At 38.0% G+C, this 19,401-nt stretch overlaps 1 protein-coding gene and 1 pseudogene across 1 annotated transcript in view; one reads left to right on the top strand and one right to left on the bottom strand.

Annotated features, from left to right (window-relative positions):
• The window catches only part of LOC111148267 (calcium/calmodulin dependent protein kinase IV), a 236,810-nt gene that overhangs the window by 85,188 nt on the left and 132,221 nt on the right, over positions 1 to 19,401 (bottom strand). The window lies entirely within an intron of this gene.
• On the top strand, positions 1,597 to 17,954 carry LOC111148236 (annotated as a pseudogene).

Genomic DNA, 19,401 nt, shown 5'->3' with positions numbered 1-19,401 from the left:
AATTCTGTTGTATGACAGATCTCTGGTACTTACTCATCTTGTAAAATTGTAACTTTATACCCCTTGAACAACTCCCCATTGCCCCCTTCACTCTTCCACTGGTAACCATGATTCTATTGTTTACTTGTATGAGTTGGACTATTTGAGATGTCTCATATAAGAGGAATCATTCAGTGGATACAGATAGTTTTTATCATAATCTTCTCTTCGTCTTAAAGATTTTCTCACAAGATAAATATATTTTTCATTATTGCATAATTTTAAAAAAAATTTTAAGAAAAAAAAAAAGAACCTGAGTGTTTCTTATTTAAGACTGTTAGCATTCAAAACTAATGTAACATTGTGTGTCAATGATACTTCAATAATAAAAATGTTTCAAAAATAGTCAAAAAGACTGTTAGTATTCAAATTTATCTTTCTCTCTACACATTTAGAGTTTATGTAATATAAGGTTTCCCCCTTGTTTTCATATATTTCTAATCAATATAAAATACACCATGAGATCCTTTAATTTTTTCATATGATGTATTTATATTAAACAAAAGCTTTTCTAATACAAATACACATTTTAAGTATTTATTTTTTTTACCACATTATATCTCATATATTACATATTGGGATGTCTTTTAAAAATTTTTATTATGCTTTAGTTCCTTGACAATTAATTTATCTGAATTCTGGAAATAGTGAAAACACATCAGATTATCGAACTAGCAATCTTCTCATGTAGTTATTTATTTTGAATTCAGAACTAATTTCTCTTTAATAAACAATTTTGAAAAGGATAATTATTTCTCCAGTGTACTCCAGATCAGTGGTTCTCAAAGTGTTACGGGAGAACCCTTTAGGTTCCCTGAGATTCTTGCGGGTCATATATGAGGCTCTCCCTTTTCCATTGCATATTTGAGTGAGTCTAGATTTTTATCTATACTTGAAACAAAACAATGAATCGAATGCAGAAGCAGATGGAAATTAAACTGTCTCCTCTTTTTTCTCTCAAACTATCACCCATTAAGCCAGATAGTAAAGAGATTTTTGAAATAATGCTACTCTTCTCATATTTTAATTTTGGAAAATATAGTTACCTTTCACAAAAATACTATTTATGTTAAAATGTAATGGGTTTATTATTGTGCTTTTAATTAATAAATACTTTTAAAAATTCTGTTCTAATCTCTAATATAATAAATGTGTATAGCTATTTGGAGTTCTTAATAACTTGAAAAGTATAAAGGGTTCGTAAAGCCCAAAAGCTTGAGAACTACTATTTTTTTAAAAAATATTTTATTTATTTATTTGACAGACAGAGATCACAAGTAGGCAGCGAGGCAGGCAGAAAGAGAGGAGGAAGCAGGCTCCCTGCTGAGCAGAGAGCCCGATGCGGGGCTCAATCCCAGGACCCTCTGATCATGACCTGAGCTGAAGGCAGAGGCTTTATCCCACTGAGCCACCCAGGCACCCCCCTTGAGAACTACTATTCCAGAATATTTGACATCATACAATTTAAAATAGAAAACAGATAGAAAAGAACAAAAATTTAGTAATAATTTAAATGAAAGAAAAAATGTGAACACAGTCTCCTCTCTCCTCCGTTGAATGCTAGAGTCCCAGCTGAATGACGTGCAGGTCACAACTTCAGAGGAGGCTGAGAAGGGAGATGCAGGTAAGAATCTTAGAAGAGGGATCTCAGAGAAAAATGGAGCATTAAAAACCAAACCAAAGAGAATAAACTTGAGTGGAAAAACCTGGACTACAAGTCTAAGTGATGTCAACCAAAGAAACCAAGAGCAGGTAAGGCTGAAAGGAAGAAGCTGACAAAGAGAAATGGACAGAAAAATGAGTGTTATGCCAGAACAAAACAAGACTGAGGTCAGAAAGTCTTTCCCAGAGAGATAAACTGAGGACCACTTGCTTTCTTTCTGAAACGAAGTCTCAGGGTTCCTAGGTGGTCCTGTTTTGGAGAGTGGTTCCTCCATGGGTATCACATCTTGAAGGTCACACAGGTGTATATCTTCACCACCATATCATCTCACGTCTTTCTAATCATCCTCTTGTTCCAGAAACTAGTGTTTCATTCCGGCTTCTGACTCCCCCCTCGAAGCCCCTGGGAAGGCCAAGAGAGGTCCTGAACCCTGACCTTGCCACTGAGAATCAGTGATGTTTTTCTAGAAAATAACTGTCAAGATCACCATAAAAGTCATTGGGCAGCTAGCTATCTGAACAGTCATTATTGTGACCTGAAATTAGCTTCCAAGTGCTACTGTAATTAGTATCTTCAGAAGCATCAACAGATGGCTTTAACAAATCAATATTACAAAACTGAAACCCGTAAAATTACCTTCACTATTTATAAAATACCTTGAAGGATGGTAGTTTTTTGTTACTAATAATTCACAATTGTAAATATATAATGTACATTACTAAAATCCTGAGTTAGGAGATATATTTTAGCCCAGGTTCTCCAGCAAACAAATGTGAGGCAAGGATCAACATGCTAGTGTTTTATTTAGAAGGTGCAGTTAGAGCAGGGTCACAGGGAAGTCCAGCAAAGTTAGAGGTGACACAACGTGGTCACAGGTTACTGTGTCACAATGAGTTGTAAAGAAACAGCAGGTCCTATGGGCAGTTGCATCCACCTGGCATAGAGTACTTGTCCAGAGGAACTGTACCAGGCCACTGTGCCTTGAAGAAGTTCATAAGAAAGAGGGAGAATTCCCCTTGCCTTGGAACTCACTTCTCCTGTTGCCCACAGGTGAAATGTGGCTCTACAGTGTTAACTTTTCCAGACTTTTAGGTTGCATATCCAATCTCTTTGGAGCTGTGATGCCATATTCCTCCTCATGAGGTATTGTATCTCATCCAAATCCAGAAGTTGCTGGAAGGGTTAGAAGTTTCAGCTGTGTGTCTGGTTGGCCTAAATGCATGCAGTGGACAGTGGGCAATCAAACTCTCCTGGGTCTAGAAGACTGGATGACAGAAGGAATCTGAAGAAGCCCAAAGGAGTTTGTTCAGTCACAGTGCCTTCCTGAGTTTTTATCTGTCATAAGGTAAGCCGGGTTGACAACCATGGGATTACAGTCCTGCCTCTCTAGTTTATTGCATTTTACTGCAAATCATTAAGAGCTTTGTCTTCCACTTATATTGTTTTATTGTTCTAGTTGCCAATTTTTTTTTTTTTTTAAAGATTCTACCCATTCATTCAACAGACAGAGATCACAAGCAGGCAGAGAGACAGACAGAGAGAGAGAGAGGTGGAAGCAGGCTCCCTGCAGAGCAGAGAGCCCAATGCGGGGCTCGATCCCAGGACCCTGGGACCACGACCCAAGCCGAAGGCAGAGGCTTTAACCCACTGAGCCACCCAGTTGCCCCTCTAGTTGCCAATTTGAAATGGATTGGGCACATGGGATTTTTCTTAAAACCTATTTTAGCTCTTCTATTTAAATTGCTCTAAATATTCAAAGAAATATCTCCTTTCATCCTCATAAAATAACCTTTGAAACATCCAATTTTAATGGCTTTTGAAATACTTTCAACATAAAATGCATTTTTGAAGATGATGCATAAGAAAAAATTAATAAAACAATTTCTTAAAGGTAGTTATTATACAGATGTATATCGTTTTAAAACTCTACAGAACTCAAGATTCCTTAATATTGAAAGAAATCCCAATTGTACTATCTTTCTCCATGGAGGGGGAAAAAAGAAATGGATAAAATGCATTATTCTAGAGCAACATCAGAGAAAAAGGCTCCACCATTGGAATAGAGTTAATCAAACATGGACGCTTCATTATGATATATAGCAGATACACTCCTGTGCTGGGGCTGAGAAGGTTGCAGAAAAGAAGGGAGAAAGGATTAAAAAAATATGAAAAATAAATAATGAGGATTTAGGGAAAGAAAAGGAAACCAGTTTCTGCACTATGAGAATGACGGATGGAGGCAGAGGTGGTAAAGGAATTGAGAAGAGGATTTTTTTAGCATCAGATTTCTGGTGGACTTGAGCCACTTGGGCATCTCAGATGTGGCCTGGATCTGGACTCTGGGATTTTAAATACTCTTGGTGAGTTGGGGTAACCTGGAGGAGTAGAGACTACTGCTCTACTTCTAGGATTCAGTCAAGTACAGTGGCATTTCCACATCAAATGCTCAGCTTCATCTCATGTTCTTTGTGGGGATTGAGACCATAAATCTTGTTTGTCTCTCTACTCCTTCTCTGGCTTCTTAGGCTCATTTGTGGTTTGAACAATGACTGGAGAACATGATGTGAAGTACAGAACTGTGCTCCTCAAACAATTTGTGGGAAAAGGCAAAATACAAATTATTAGTGAATAAATAAATCAGCAGACAAGTGTCTTTAAATGTTCACAACAGTTCTCTTCTGCATAGCTTCTGCTTAATTTATCTTCCTGTTTTCTGACATGTCAACAAGTATATGTTGGCACTAACATGCCTGGTGAAAAGACTTGACAGCTGGCACTTTGTTAAATTCAAGAATGACAGTTTTAGCCTACAAGGATTTAAAAGCTAAGAACTGCTGTTTGAACATGCAAAAATCAAATGCGATATACAGATAAAAATACTGAGGCTGGTATCTGCAGTAACTATGGAATTTTAACCAAGTTTGATTATTCCCTTTATATTTTTGACCTAATGGAAACCTGGACATCTCATGAACCTTATTCATCGTCTTCTCAAGTGGTGTCTTATTTTTGTCCAAATAGGAAATGAACCACAGGGCCTGGAAGGATAGGTGTCCTTCTTGTTCCCCATTGCTATATCTAAACAATTTCTCCTCCCTTGTCCCCCTAAAATCTCAGCTGCTTTGAAATGTCTGCCATCAGCCAACATGACTTGTAACCTTTTTTTTGTTTGTTTTAGTCATCTTCCTATCTCATTATCCTTCCCATTCTGAAGATTTTAGCATGTTTCAGCAACTTTATCTCAATCACTGATCCTGTCATCATTCTTAACAACTTGAACTTTCATGTGAATGATCTTGTCAACATCCTTGCCTCTAGTTTCTTTGCCATTTCTTCAATTCCAACAATTTCTTCCTCTACTCTCCCTTAGTAACCTATTCCCGTGGTCATATCCCAGGCTTTATCATTACCATCAGTTATACCACTTCAAAAACACTGATTTGAAACCTCATACTCTCTGCTTTCTACCTCCTGTCTTTTCAGTTCTTACATGGATATCATGGTTCATTAGTTGGAATAGTCCCCCAACTCCTTTGCTCTTATCTTCATCTGTTGGACTTGCCAGGTAAAACCCTTAAACTGGCTAACCTCTATTCTTCTTTTGCTCCATGTCTGTGCCTGAACTGAAGTGTCTGAAATAAAATGTACGACAGTTCACTGGTCCCATTTTTAATTTATAACCCCAAATCTCAAGGGACCCGCAGCTCCCCACTCTGCAACAGAACACTTTACACTTTTTTCTAACATCCAATACTTCCTCCTCCCTTCACTCTCCTATCACAGCCTTGCTTCTAATCCACTGAAAAGGTATACACAATATAAAGAGAACACAATCTTCTCATCATCCAATCTATTAACCTATATACATCTGTATCAAATTAATTTCATCCATTTATTCCACAAATATTTGTGAGCACCCACTACATGTGGGTGTTATTCTGGGCATGAGGACATAGTGGTGAACAAAACAGATAAACTTCCTAGGAATTTTATGTTCTAAAAAGCTCATGTTCTAGTGAAGGTTTAAAAAAAGAAAGAAGGAAATAAAAGGTCCAGAGTTGATAAATACTAAGGAAGGAGAAAAAAAAAAAAAGGTAAAGGGCATGGGGTGGTGCAGGGTGCTATTTGAGATGGATGGTTAGGAAAGTTCTCTCTGACAAAGTAACATGACACACAGCCATTTGGATTGGAAAGAGGAGTGTTTCAGACACAGTAACAGCAAACATAAAGGCCCTCAGTTATGAGTGACAGCAAAGAGGCCAGCTTAGCCAAAGCAAAGTGGCAGAGGAGGAAAGTAGTAGATGATGATGGAGCTCCTCATGACCAGGAGTCAGCTTACAAAGAGTCATGTTGGCCAGGTAAGAATTTGGTATTTTAGTATGAGAGAGGTCAGACACAACTGGAAGGTTTTGAGAAAGAAAGGACATGACCTTAGTTAAGTTTTAAAAGGATACTCTAAGGGGAGCCTGGTTGGCTCAGTCAGTTAAGCATCTTATTTTTGATTTTGATTCAGGTCATGATCTCAGGGTTGTAAGACTGAGCCTCATGTTGGGCTCCACACAGCTTGGAACCTGCTTGAGATTTTCTCTCTCCCTCTTCTTCTGCCCCTCTCCCTACCATCTATTTAAAAAAAAAAAAAAAAAAAAAAAAAAAAAAAAAAGATGCTCTGAATCTTATAGAGGTGAAGATAATGGAAAGAGTAAAAGCAGGGACATGCAATAACAAGTTAGAGCATTTGTTCCAGTGGGAGATAATGAAGGTTTGGTAGTGATGACAGAGGTATGAAGCAGATGGATATTTTTAAGGAAGAGAAAATAGTATTTACAGGTGAACTGGCTATGCGATGTAAGAGAAAGAAAAATGTAAAAGTTGACTAGAAGTTTTTCAGCTTCAGAAATGTAAAGCATAAAACCGCCATTTACTGAGGTGGGAAAGATTAGAGGAGCAGGTTCCGAAAGATGCTAGTAACATTTTGGCCCTGCCCATTGTACTGAACTCACCTACCAGCTGCCCCCTTCCATTTTAGCTCACTAATCATGTAGTTAATCTCTGGAGAAGCCGAAAATCTTTTCCATTCCTGGGCCTCTTCATTCTGTACTAGATAGGCTTCCGTCTTGAATTGTTCTTCACATTCTTTCCTCACATGAAAGAACACTGAATGTTCTTTCAGTGTGAGTTTGGACCCAGTAAAGAGGAGAATGGAAGGGACAGCTGCACAGTGGAGGTGATGTTTCAGAGGTGCAGGCAGTGATGAGTGTTGGACATGATGGGGTGGGACAGGAAGGAGATATTAACTGTTGAGGAACCAATATCTTATTTTACATTTAACACTGACTAGCATAACATCAACCTTGCTCTCATCAGTACGGGAAGACAAACTCTAACAAAGCATGTCAATCAAATAAGCTTGGTTTTGAAAACTGTGAAACTCATTTTTTGATAGTTCTGTTAATAGCCACCTCCTGCTCCCTGCAGACTCTTAAGACACTGGCAGGACAGAAAGGAGAAAAGTAGAGCTTTCCAATGGAAGAGGAGCCCAAGGACTGGAGTAGAATTTGGGCAAGACAAGAATGGCTCTGTGAAGTTCAAACCAGAAAGAAAGATGCTTATATTTCAGAACCTGAAATTTCTATAGTCAGATAGATTCAGAACAGGGCAGTGTCCTTCAAGGGAGGTACCTCTGCTCCCTCATTCCTACATTCTAAAATCTAAGCCTTTCTGCTCACAGATGCCAGAAATTCTTTCACAAGGAACAGCCTTTTATTTTACAGTGAATGAAGTAGGCTTAAAATATTCCTGGGAGAGATGACAAGCTGAACAAAGTTTATACAAAAGATTTGGCTCATGATAGACTCTCACTAGAAACAGATTTGGCTTAACAGAGAGAGAAAAGAATGGAGAAAACACCATATATAAAGTAGAAAGAACTTTACATCTTTCACTAACTCTTTTTCCATTACTCATCTTTGTATCTCTTCCTGAGATTATGAGTATGGGGGGGGTAACCCTGACTTAATATCTCTTATCCTTAAAAAGACCTCATCCCTCTCTCTGTGCCTCACTTCTCTTCCTGCTTTCAAAGCATTTTTCTACTTCCCTTCACAGAAAAACTCTCCAGAGTTGTCTCTGCCTTCTTTCTCCACTTCCTCCACCCACCTTGTATTTATCTCCACTTCCTCCACCCACCCCCTTGCATTTATCAGTGCAACCCAGCCTGGCTTCATCCCAAGACCTCCCCCAAACTGCTTATGTAGAAAAAGATCAGTGGCCTCCCTGGAGGAGCACTTGAGAGCCAAATTACTCATCTTATCTTGTCAGGAGCATTTGATATATTTGATCATCCCATTCTTCAAATAAAATTGATTATTCCATGTCACCATTCTGGTCTGGTTTTTCTTCTACCTTAAAGGCTGCAGAAGTATTGAAATACTTCCTAACTAACCTCTCTGCTTGGATTCTTACCCTTTACAATCATTCCCTCTACACACAAGCCAGAGTGGTGTCTTTAAAATGTAAATCAGATCATGTCACTCTCCAACTCAAATGCTTTTATTGGCACCCGTTGTGCTTAGAATAAATGCAAACTATTTACCATGGACCATAAAACTCTGGATGGTGTGGCCTCATCCTTTTGCTCTGATGTCATTTTTGTCTCTACACATTCCCTTCAACCACTAGATCAGACTCCAAAGACTTTGTACTTGCTACTTTCTCTTACATAAGACCTTCTGATTTCTCAGAGAGTACTTGAGAGGCCTTCCCTGGACACTCCATCAGAAGTGATTACACAAACATTTATACATACACCATGAATCATATCACTCTTACCTCTCTGTAACACTTACAAATATCTATGTTGTCATTTAATTAATAATTCATTATTTGATTTTTCTACTAGAACACAAGTTCTATGACACCAAGTGTTTTGTCCATTCTCTGCACATCAGTATCCCCAGCATTATTTACCAAAGCCTGGTATACAGTAATGTGTTGAATGAATGAGTGAATGAATGAATAATGAAGCTAGTATCTGAATACAAGAGATGGGTGGTTCAAAGAAAAGGTCCCTGGTTTCACAGCTTTGGTTAGTTAAGATTAGAATTGGTTAGTCTATTCTCTTGCCATTTGAATCTACAGGACATTTTTCGTTGTGTTGGTACTAATGGAACCTATCTTACTGGCAGAGCAAAGTACCCAATCTAGGGCCTGCATGGATAGTAGCTTGTGGTTCCCAAACTGTGAGCCACAAAGGATTTCTATACCATTTATTAGAGACTACATTCTCCCAAAGCAATAGAGGGATGTTTCAAGAAATAATAAGTAATAATAAAAACTTTGGTGGAGTCACTGACTTTCTAAACACATTGCAGCAGATAGTGATGTTCCATGTCTGCCCCCTCCCCCATCATAGAACATAGAGCCCTTCAAGCTACCAAAAAGGACGCCTGTTCTTCAAACAGAACATCTTGCCTTTATTTGTGTGATCAATGCTTTGTATTAAACATGAGAGAAAAGATTAAAAGAAATGATGAAAATCAGTAACCTGTAGCCACGCAAGCTAGAATGTAATATGCACTCCTGAAGAAGGAGCTGGGAGGTCCTCAGGAAGCAGAGAAGTAGAGGGATGTGACTGCAAATTCTGTTTGTCTCTGTGCCTGCTGGGGCACAGTTCAGGAGGAAAGTTTTACTGAGTCCCTACTCCCCCAGATTCCCCGATGAGGGCGTGTCAACACCACCACAGTCAGATCCTTGCAAAAGAGAAGGTGAAATCCTATGATTAAAAAAGGAATGGAATGTCAGCCTCCCAAATTTTCTTTTCGGTGGCATGTTGCCAGGGCTGGAAGAAAATAAAGAGGTAGTATAAATTTTTAGAGTATCATAGTCACATTAAAAAAATGTGAACTAGGGACGCCTGGGTGGCTCAGTTGGTTAAGCAGATGCCTTCGGCTCAGGTCGTGATCCCAGAGTCCTGGGATCGAGTCCCACATCGGGCTCCTTGCTCATCAGGAGCTTGCTCTGCCTCTGCCTGCCATTCTGTCTGCCTGTGCTTGCTCTCTCTCCCTCTCTCTCTCTGACAAATAAAAAAAAAAAATGTGAACTATAAAACAGAAGAGAGAGGAACATACCCACCATTGTAACCATTAGCATTTTGGTTCATTTTCTTTTAAATTTCAAACTCTGTTTCAAATATGGAGAATTTTGTTTCTTACAATTTTCATGAAAAATAACATAACATTTTATGGATATCTAACACTCACAAGCAGAATATAAAACAGTTTCCTAATGCTCCAGTGTCATCAATGACTACTTTTTTTTTTAAGATTTTATTTATTTATTTGACACAGGGAGAGAGATCACAAGTAGGCAGAGAGGCAGGCAGAGAGAGAGAGGGAAGCAGGCTCCCTGCTGAGCAGAGAGCCCGATGTGGGGCTCGATCCCAGGGCCCTGAGACCATGACCTGAGGTGAAGGCAGAGGCTTAACCCACTGAGCCACCCAGGTGCCCCATGAATGACTATTTTTATCATTAGATACTTAGGATTTCTTAAAATTTGCTACTAATATAAATCATTCTGTAATGAATATCCATGGTTGTACTTTATTTTAAAATGCAACTTGAATTCTGGTTCTGCCATTTAGAGTCCTTGATAAAATCATTTATGCTGAGGATTATTTTGATTTCTTCATAGATAAAACAGAGACAATGATTGCTATCTGCAGTATTATTGTTATGAGGAGTAAATTAAAGTATATGTGAAATCTCCTGGCTCATGGTAGATGTTCAGTGCATTTCCTGAAAGGGTTTTGTAAAAGTAAGGTGAATATTTCTTAGTGTTCTCTTTTCAATTTTCTGTGTTTTTCCATAAAAATTACTGTAATTGAAACAAACTAAATTTAGAAGTACTAGGATATTTGAGAGTGCCAGTAGTAGTAAGTAAAAAAGTCTAATAAACTTGAAATATGGTTTTGTTCCTGTTTTCTTCTAAAAATGAAAGATAACTTCATCAAAATCCTAAACTGTATCCAATATAATCTTATTTGAAGGTAATAAAATAGGGGAGCAGATATCTGTTTGCATTTATATTTAAATGCCTTCCTTCACCTTTTATGAAGATTAGGATAAGAACTGCACTACTTTGGTTAAGCTCCACGGAGGTTTTAAGACCAATTTCTTACATTTATTAACCACTGTTGACTGCTGAGGTCACACCTGAGTTACTTCAGACCTGGGTATCAGCAATGTCCTAATTCTAATTCCTATTAGAAATTAACAAACTGCATCATTCTCTTTTACTGCTGAGATAGGGAAACTGAAGGAATGCATAAAGACCTGCTTTTTGTTCCTTTTCCTTCTTCTGTTCTTGCTAGGACCTGCACCACCACTTTGTACATGCCTCAATGCATGTAGTGTAAGACAAGGAGGTAATGATTTCTCTAGAATAGATAGCATCTAAGGAAGAACCCGGTAAGAAGGATTAGATGCAGCTGTCATATGCATATTTCAGATCACCAGCACTGGACATCTTGATGTCAAGTCCCCTAGCCTCCAAGGAAGAACACTTGGCCCTCGTCTTTGTTCTAGGTGGTTCCTGGGTGACTGAGAGGACGTATACACCAGATCATGATCCTCAATAAAAAAAACCTCAGGCCCCTAACTAAGATGAGACTCCATCCTTTCCTTTCTGAGTCTCCAGACACTGTAACTGCACGCTCTCTACACCTGCAATAAACTCTGCTTTCACCTCTTGCTGGCTCACATTTGATTTCTATCCTGCGTGCAGCCAGGGACCCCCCTGGCTGGTCCTGCAGGACCTCCCTGGGTCCCCAGACCCAGCCTGCCAGGATCAGTGACTTTTAGTGGTTTTTATGTGGTCAAGACAGTGCTTTTCAAAATGCTTTTAAAGTTACCAAGAAGGCATGGAAATACAAAGTTTAGTTTTGATTTTGTATTTCTTTCAGTTGGACAGCAATGATTCAGGTGTAAAATTCCCAAACCATCTGAAGTGAGGGGTAGGACGCTGTATACTCTAGAGGCCCTGAAATATCCATTTAATTCTCAAACTAAGAGATCATCTATTGGTTATAAAACTGACTAGGCATTCAAAAACTTTATGACTTTGTAATCCATCAAATAACAAAGACAAAATATACCCTTATAAATATTATTATTTTAAATCCCATCAATTACATCTTGGGGTTGAATCCCTTATGAGGGTAACTTTGAATAGGGGAAAACCTGGACACTATCAGAAGCTTTATTACTACTATTAAGATCTTTATTAGAAGTTCCTTAACTGTTCTTCCTAAGATAAGTAAGGCTTTCAAATATGCTAGTTGATATTGTTCAAGGATGCTAAAAACTTTCTTTAAAATGAAAAGTAATGGGTTATTGATTTAAAAAAAAAAAGATTTTAAATGACCTCAGAAGCAATATAATCATGCTTTGAGGCCAGAATTATAAAGAAAGAGATAGTAGAAATCTTGATGATTTAAGGTTTGAAAAAAATTCCATTATTGATATTGCCCCAGGGCAGTATTCTTCCTCTGATTTGCCTCCCTTGCTGAAGAAGCATCTTAACATGAGTTAATCCCAGAGCTTCACTTTTCTGAAGAGACTAGATGCTTCTAGAAATCTGAAGCTGAAGTGTGTTAGCTCAGTTCTTCTCAACATTTTTTTCTTTAGAGTGATATGGACATCCTCCCCGTACTCCCAGTAGTTTGTCCTTAAGTCTGTTCTGGGTTAAATGGCTCAGAGTTTTAAGGTCCCATGCGTGAGTAGTTGGGTGGATATGCACAACATTCCATGATAATGCCCTAGCACTGTTCCCTCTCTGATACTGTCCAGGACTGTCAGGGTTCAGAGAAGGAACAGATCCATACACTGGGCTAGTCTCTGATTTTGTGCTGCCTGGTTGGTCTGGTCCTGTCCCTGAATGTCTGACCATCATGTGATCCTATGATGTATCTCCAGCTGTCTCTAGCTGCTTGGTTAGGTGTTTAGTGCACCTAATCTCACTTGGTTAGGTGTTTAGTGCAGTCAGCAGCTGATGATGTCTGGATGCATGGGTACTTCATCCTCACTGGAGAGACCATGCTTCCACGGGTTACTTAAGCAAGCGCAGAAAGAACAGAGCAAGGGAGAAATAGCTCTGAGACAGATTTATGTTGAATATTTACCTTAAAGAAATTCCTTTAAACTAATAGAGACTCTTAAATGAGGAAAAAACTGACATATCTTTGGCTGGAAAGTTTAAGCCTCTTTTCTGAGATATCCAGGGGCACCAGTCTTAGGAAGAATTTTAATTGTCATAGAAAATAGAGGATACTTTAATTTATTTTTTGGCAGATAAAAATGTGATAGGTAAATTTTGATACTTATCCACATTCCCCTTCATAAAAATGTCAAATTTTAAAAGATGACAATGGTAATCTTGGATCTGCTTCATCAATGAAAAAAGTCATTCACAACCTATAGTACTTTATTATGTACTTTATTATGTATGCCCCTCCCTTGACACTGATCACAATACCCAAATGTGTCCTCATGTTACTATGGAAAAATAGTTCTAGGCTATTCTGATCTCAAAATCTCAAAAAAAAAAAAAAAAAATCTTCCCAATGACAGCTTGGTATGTTGTGTGTGTGGGGGAGAGGCAGTGTAGATACAAAAACTCATTTGATACATTTTTCAGATTTCTGGAGTAGAGATAAACATGAGAAGCTTTAACTAAACTTATCTTGTGATGTGGACACTTGCAGCAGAGAAGAAACTGGAATTTCATACACACAGCCATGCCTGGAGTCACTGCATTCCATCTACCATTAAAACAAAGTGCAAAGAGAGCCTGGGTGGCTCAGTTGGTTAAGCGACTGCTTTTGGCTCTGGTCATGATCTCGGAGTGCTGGGATCGAGACCCACATAGGGTTCCCTGCACAGTCGGGAGCCTGCCTCTCCCTCTCCCTCTGCCTCTGCCCCCCCGTTACTTGTGCTTGCTCTCCCTCTTTCTATCAAATAAATAAAATATTAAAAAAGACAAAGTGCAAAGATTCACACCAAGCAGTGTGTATAGTTTGTATATTACACACTTCCCAGTTACTCCTCTTTCATTTGGTAGTGAATATTGTGTGCTGAAACTCATTAAACTAAACTTTTAACAACAATTTGGAAAAGAAATATGTTGCTTGTGTTCTCTGCACATAAGGAATATTATTTACCTTTGTTTTACAGTGTGAATTAAAAATACACTCAGTTTCTCAGTCAACAAAGGCTTTTTTTCATAAAAAAAAATAAATCAGGTTAGTAAAGAGCAATATCCAGTGTCAGTGTGAGATCTGGGCCATGATCACTCCTACCTTTTGTCTTTTTTTTTTTTTTTTTTTTTTTTGGCTTTTTCTATCAGGACCTCACTGGCATAAATAGAAAGGACCCAGATTGGGACTCAAAAGGCTTGGGTTCAAATTCTATATGCGATTGTGTACTTTGGACATGTCTCTTTTCTAAAACTCCCATAAGTAAATACTCCCACGGAGCACGTTGTGTTAACAGGTGAATGGGGCCACACAGTGTTTAACAATCAAATGTGGGCACCATTCTTATTAGCACCATGCTCCTTCAGTGTTAAAACTTCTGAAGAGGCATAGGGTGATTTGAGGATGCTAGTTTAAAAAAAAAAAAAAAAGGCAGTTGAAACCTAATTCAATAGTGAAAATTATTTGAATCTCTTCTATTTAATATCCCCTGCACACAGTCATTCATTTCCTCTCTTTTAGCAGATTAGTGGTTTCGGAGTTTCAGGACTTTATCTTTTTTTTTTTTTTTTTTTTGTTTAGATTTCTTTCTCCCCTCTCTTCTTACATTGTTTGGGTGGATGCAGCTTTGACCATCATTCAGCATTATACCATAAATATAAAAATAAAAATTTATTGAAATATTCTTCTCTGTTAACACTAATTCTATAGTTTCTCTCTTTCCTAGTAAGCTATGAATCCCAAGACTGGTTTGAGGCCAGTAGGGTGTTCCTTCAGGCTGTCTCAGCTCTCTGGTTGTGGACCACTGGGTACAACTCCCCAGCTCTGATCTTCTGACCTTGGTTCCTTTCAACTTTCATGCTCCCAACACCTCTCTTCTGGTTACAAGGCCTTTCCCATTCAGCTCTCTGAGAAGTTTCTAATCTCTTTCTTCTACTCGGGTATGGCAACATACGCTGTTCCTATAAGATTTCCTGTTTGTGGCTAGGTAAACATCTTCCTTTTAGGGTGAAGATTACTTTAGAACAAGCTGCCCACTACCTAAAAAATACTAGAGGTTTAAATGTGATCATCTAAGTCGATGGTGTCACAGCCAAGTGTGCTTCGTTCCAGGCAATGGTATCCGAGCGTGAGCCTATATTCTCAGTCTCTCCTTCTCCCCCATCTCTCACCACCCTTCACAGCAGGTTGTCTGAATTAAGGTGTTTATTTTTAAAAAGGCAACAAAATACTGCTGAGAGAGCCATATAATGAGAAGACAGATAAGCAAGCTGAATTGTGACAGATTCCAGCAGCATTTCTACAAAAAAAAAAAAAAAAACAAAAACAAAAACAAAAAAACAAATCAAACTGCAACAACTAATTCTCTGAAAGAATGTTTAGACTTCCAAGTGGATCTCTGAATGGTTAAAGCATACAAATCAGGTCAAGTTTTTAACATTCCACTCCACTACCACCTTTTTCTCTTGTAGACATATACTTGTCATAAACTGAATAAAATTTCCCTGTTTCTATTCCAGGAAACTTGGCTTAATAGTTCCTATGAAAATCAATAATAGGTTTCAACTGACAGAATGCTTGAAGAAGTTTCACTTCACTTGACACAGCTTGTTATCTGCAAGCTACTTTCCTTAATGTGTTCTGAGATCTCAATTGGGCCCAGAAAGTCTATTTGAGCTACAGATTTATATTCTCCTTTCCTTCACTGACCAAAGGCGACCTTGACTTCACTTTTAGAGCATATCCATGAGTGGTTAAAAGTGGCTATGGCATCATTTAATAGATGCATATCTTTAACTCAGATGGACCCAGACATCTCTCTTACACATATCATAGCAAATGGAAAATAAAAGGCTCATGGACAGTTTTCTGTGTTCCCAAAAGCTAGGCAGAAAGAGACAAGACAAGTAATCCTAAGTTTACCCAGTGGGATGAATGGTATTATCTCTATTTTAGGATGGAGGATTCTGGAAATCTCCTCTAATGGAGATGACCTGAAGATTCACCTACCAAGAATTTGGGAAGAGAACTATGTATCTTCTGTAATTTAATGGAGAACAACCTTTCAAATTCTCCTGCAACATCACAGTTATATACTCAAATAGTTAACTCATAAGAATATAAGGAAAAATGAATAGACATTAAATACTAAATCACAGAATGATTAGCAGATCACAATATGTGTTTCTTCAACTAACTCAGAAGAAAGGCCTCTTTCATCCTTTAGCACTTATGGAAATTTTATAAAAGCTAAAGGCATTTTCTCATAAATTAAATTATTCAACAAAAACCTTCATAGAAATTGATAGGTAGCTTTACATTCTAATAACTAAAATAGGACAAAATTTAGACCTGGAACAGCTGCTACACTGTGGATATAGTCACACTGCTCCAGTGCTGAGAAACAAATAGAACCATAAGGTTGAAAGCACTCTAAATCTAGTAATCACAAGCCCCCAAGATTTGTTTACGTAGGAGTTCACAGGATCAGAAATTTTTATTTAGCACCAGATTAAATTTGATAATAGTAGTAAAATATGTACCCATTTTGGCAGAAATTCTAAAAACAATATAATTCATCTTATTCATCCAGAATTGCACAATGTGTCGGGTGCTGCTTACCACTCAGTTTTAAATGAAGCAAATAACATCAGAATTGCAAAAAAGGAACGGGTACTATCATAATATAAAATGCTTGTGTGGAGCCTTTATAATCAATAATAAGAATAATTTTCCCATTTATAACAAACTTCCTGAGTGTTGAGAAATATTTTTCAGAGATTTATATAATTTGTTGTAAAGCCACACAAGTAGTAAGTGGCAGAAGGGATTTTGAACTCAATCTGTCTGGCTCCAGAGCCCATAATCTCACCCCACAACTGCACAAACACTCTTAAGGAGAGTCAGAATACCTATACATGCTGAACTCGCATGCCAGGATTGGCTCTCAGACTCACAAATTCTGGTTTTATATACTGAGACTCAGTACTGGGTATTTCATGAAAGGGCACAGATTTTACAGTAAGCTGAATGCAATTTCTTCCAAGAGTTGAGCCATACAGCTAGAAATTTCATCTCAATTCTAGAATTCAAATATTTGTCTCCAAAATTCCAGGGACACTATAAATGACTGGTGAGCATGATTTTCTTAAATCTCACTCAGTTCTTCTCGAATATGAGCTATACGGATAGGGCTGAAGTGTGATTATTTAGATACGCCCTGAGGTATGCACTCCTCAGGAAAAAAGGTAAAGCCTGTGACTCACTCCTGAAATAGTAACTGCAGTATCACTGTGCCATTCTTCCAAAGTTGTGATTCCATTTAACTCAGCAAAATTCAGTCCAAACTGAAGGTGCCATCTGTTGAATCTGTTCAAATTCTGACACTTTCTCGGATCTGTTTTTCTCATTTTGTGCAGTTTTAAGTTCAGCATATTCGAAAGTCGTGTGATATCAGTAAAAAGGTTCCGTCTAGGGAGTTGCCAGGACAACACCGCCAGAGCAACAGGCAGAAGCCGCACTCTGACCGAGCAGCGGCTGCGAGCCAAATGACGTAGTACAGGCTGACAGAGGACTGAAGAGCAGATTGCAGAAGTCAAAGATGCCTTTTCGCCATTTGACAAGGATGGTGATGGAACTGTAACAACAAAGGAATTGGGAACTGTAATGAGGTCTCTTGGGCAGAATCCCACAGAAGCAGAGTTACAGGACATGATTAATGAAATAGATGCTGATGGTAATGGCACAATTGACTTTCCAGAATTTCTGACAATGATGGCAAGAAAAATGAAAGGCACGGACAAGTGAAGAAGAAATTAGAGAAGCATTCCTTGTGTCTGATAGGATGTCAATGGCTGTGTTATGGCAGCAGAGCTTGGACATGTGATGACAAACATGGGAGAGAAATTAACAGATGAGGTTGATGAAATGACCAGGGAAGCAGATATTGATGGTGATGGTCAAGCAAACTATGAAGTGCTTGTACAAATGATGATAGCAAAGTGAAGACACTGTACAGAATGTGTTCACTTTCTTGTACAAAATTGTTTATTTGCCTTTTCTTTGTAACTTATCTGTGAAATGCTGTCAAAAAATATGCATGTGCAGTAATTAGGACTTCACTCCTCCATGCTTTCTTCCATTATCTTACTGACATTTTCTTGAAACCGTATTTTAGAAAATCGATCAAGTAACATGTTTCATGTGGCTTACTCTGGGTATATCTAAGCCCTTCTGCACATCTGAACTTAGAGTGAGTTGGTCAAATGAGGAAACATCTGGGTTATGCCTTTTTAAGTAGTTTTCTTCGGGAACTGACAGCCTATTGTTGAAGTGTGGAGCTGTAACTCTGAGTGGACTATGGACAGTCAAAATATGCACTTAAAAGTTGCACTGTTGCAAAATGGATATTATCCAGGTACTCATACACTGTTTTTTTTTTTGGACTGCTTGTCCTGTACCAGAAACATTTTCTTCTATTGTTGCTTGCTTTTAAACTTCGTTTAGCCTTTTGAAGAAAATCTGCTTATGGAACAATTTGCCTCAAATCCACTTCAAGTTGTAGATTTGTTTTCCAATAAAAAAATTACAATTTACCACCCGCCCCCCGCAAAGTTTCTGTCTTCTAAATCATGGGTTATCCTAACAGCTGTGCCAGTTAGAATCCTTTAATGTCCCTAAATTGCTAATCTGAGGTAGTAGCTTAGTAAGTCCTTTTTCTCTACTTAAATTTCTTCTAAATATCACATAAAATGGAGATGATAAAGGCTCATGAATGAAGGGAAAAAAAGGTAGCCTTGTTCCCTTCACCCTTGATTCATGTTTTACAAAGTTCATGGAACAAGTTCCACTGATATCTGCAATCACTTAGTTCTTCTATGCAAGGCAATAAAGAACTTGGGGTGACCAAAATGGCACTGCCTATGAGTCTATACTTGTTTCAAAGCTAAAGTTCCAAAACAGGCCACTTTTTTCCCAAGAGGAGAGTATGGATGCCACTCCAAGTGATTTGATGACTATCCCAGTGCAAGGAACTTGAATACTAGCAGAAAAAAATTAAACAAATACATGATCACAAAAGCCTTTCAATTCATTTTCCTCTTTGTTTACTCTTACTGTCCTCAAAACTTTGTCTGTATTAATGACACAATGAGGTGAACAGATATTGCTTCTGGAAATGTCTAGGTTTTTCAGTAAAGAGATGGTTCAACTATTTTCTGGCACTTCAATAGAGAGAGTCACTGGAGTTTACCATAACGTTTAGAAACTGTAATATTTTGAAGTGCTTTTTGAATGGCCAGAAGAAATGCTAATTTATGATAAAATAGGATGTCAATATTGAAGTATGTTTTAACCTAAATTTTTGGCTATGAGAATTTTCATATATACTGAGATATTGAAATACCAGCATGGATGCTAGTATATTGTCTTATATTCAATAATTGTTGATTGT

This window comes from Enhydra lutris, unplaced genomic scaffold (genome assembly GCF_002288905.1).
Source record: "Enhydra lutris kenyoni isolate GAN:26980312 unplaced genomic scaffold, ASM228890v2 scaffoldscaffold19, whole genome shotgun sequence".
NCBI classification, from domain to species: domain Eukaryota; kingdom Metazoa; phylum Chordata; class Mammalia; order Carnivora; family Mustelidae; genus Enhydra; species Enhydra lutris.
The sequence above is the reverse complement of the archived record's forward strand: the minus strand, read 5'-3'. Positions and strand labels throughout refer to the sequence as shown.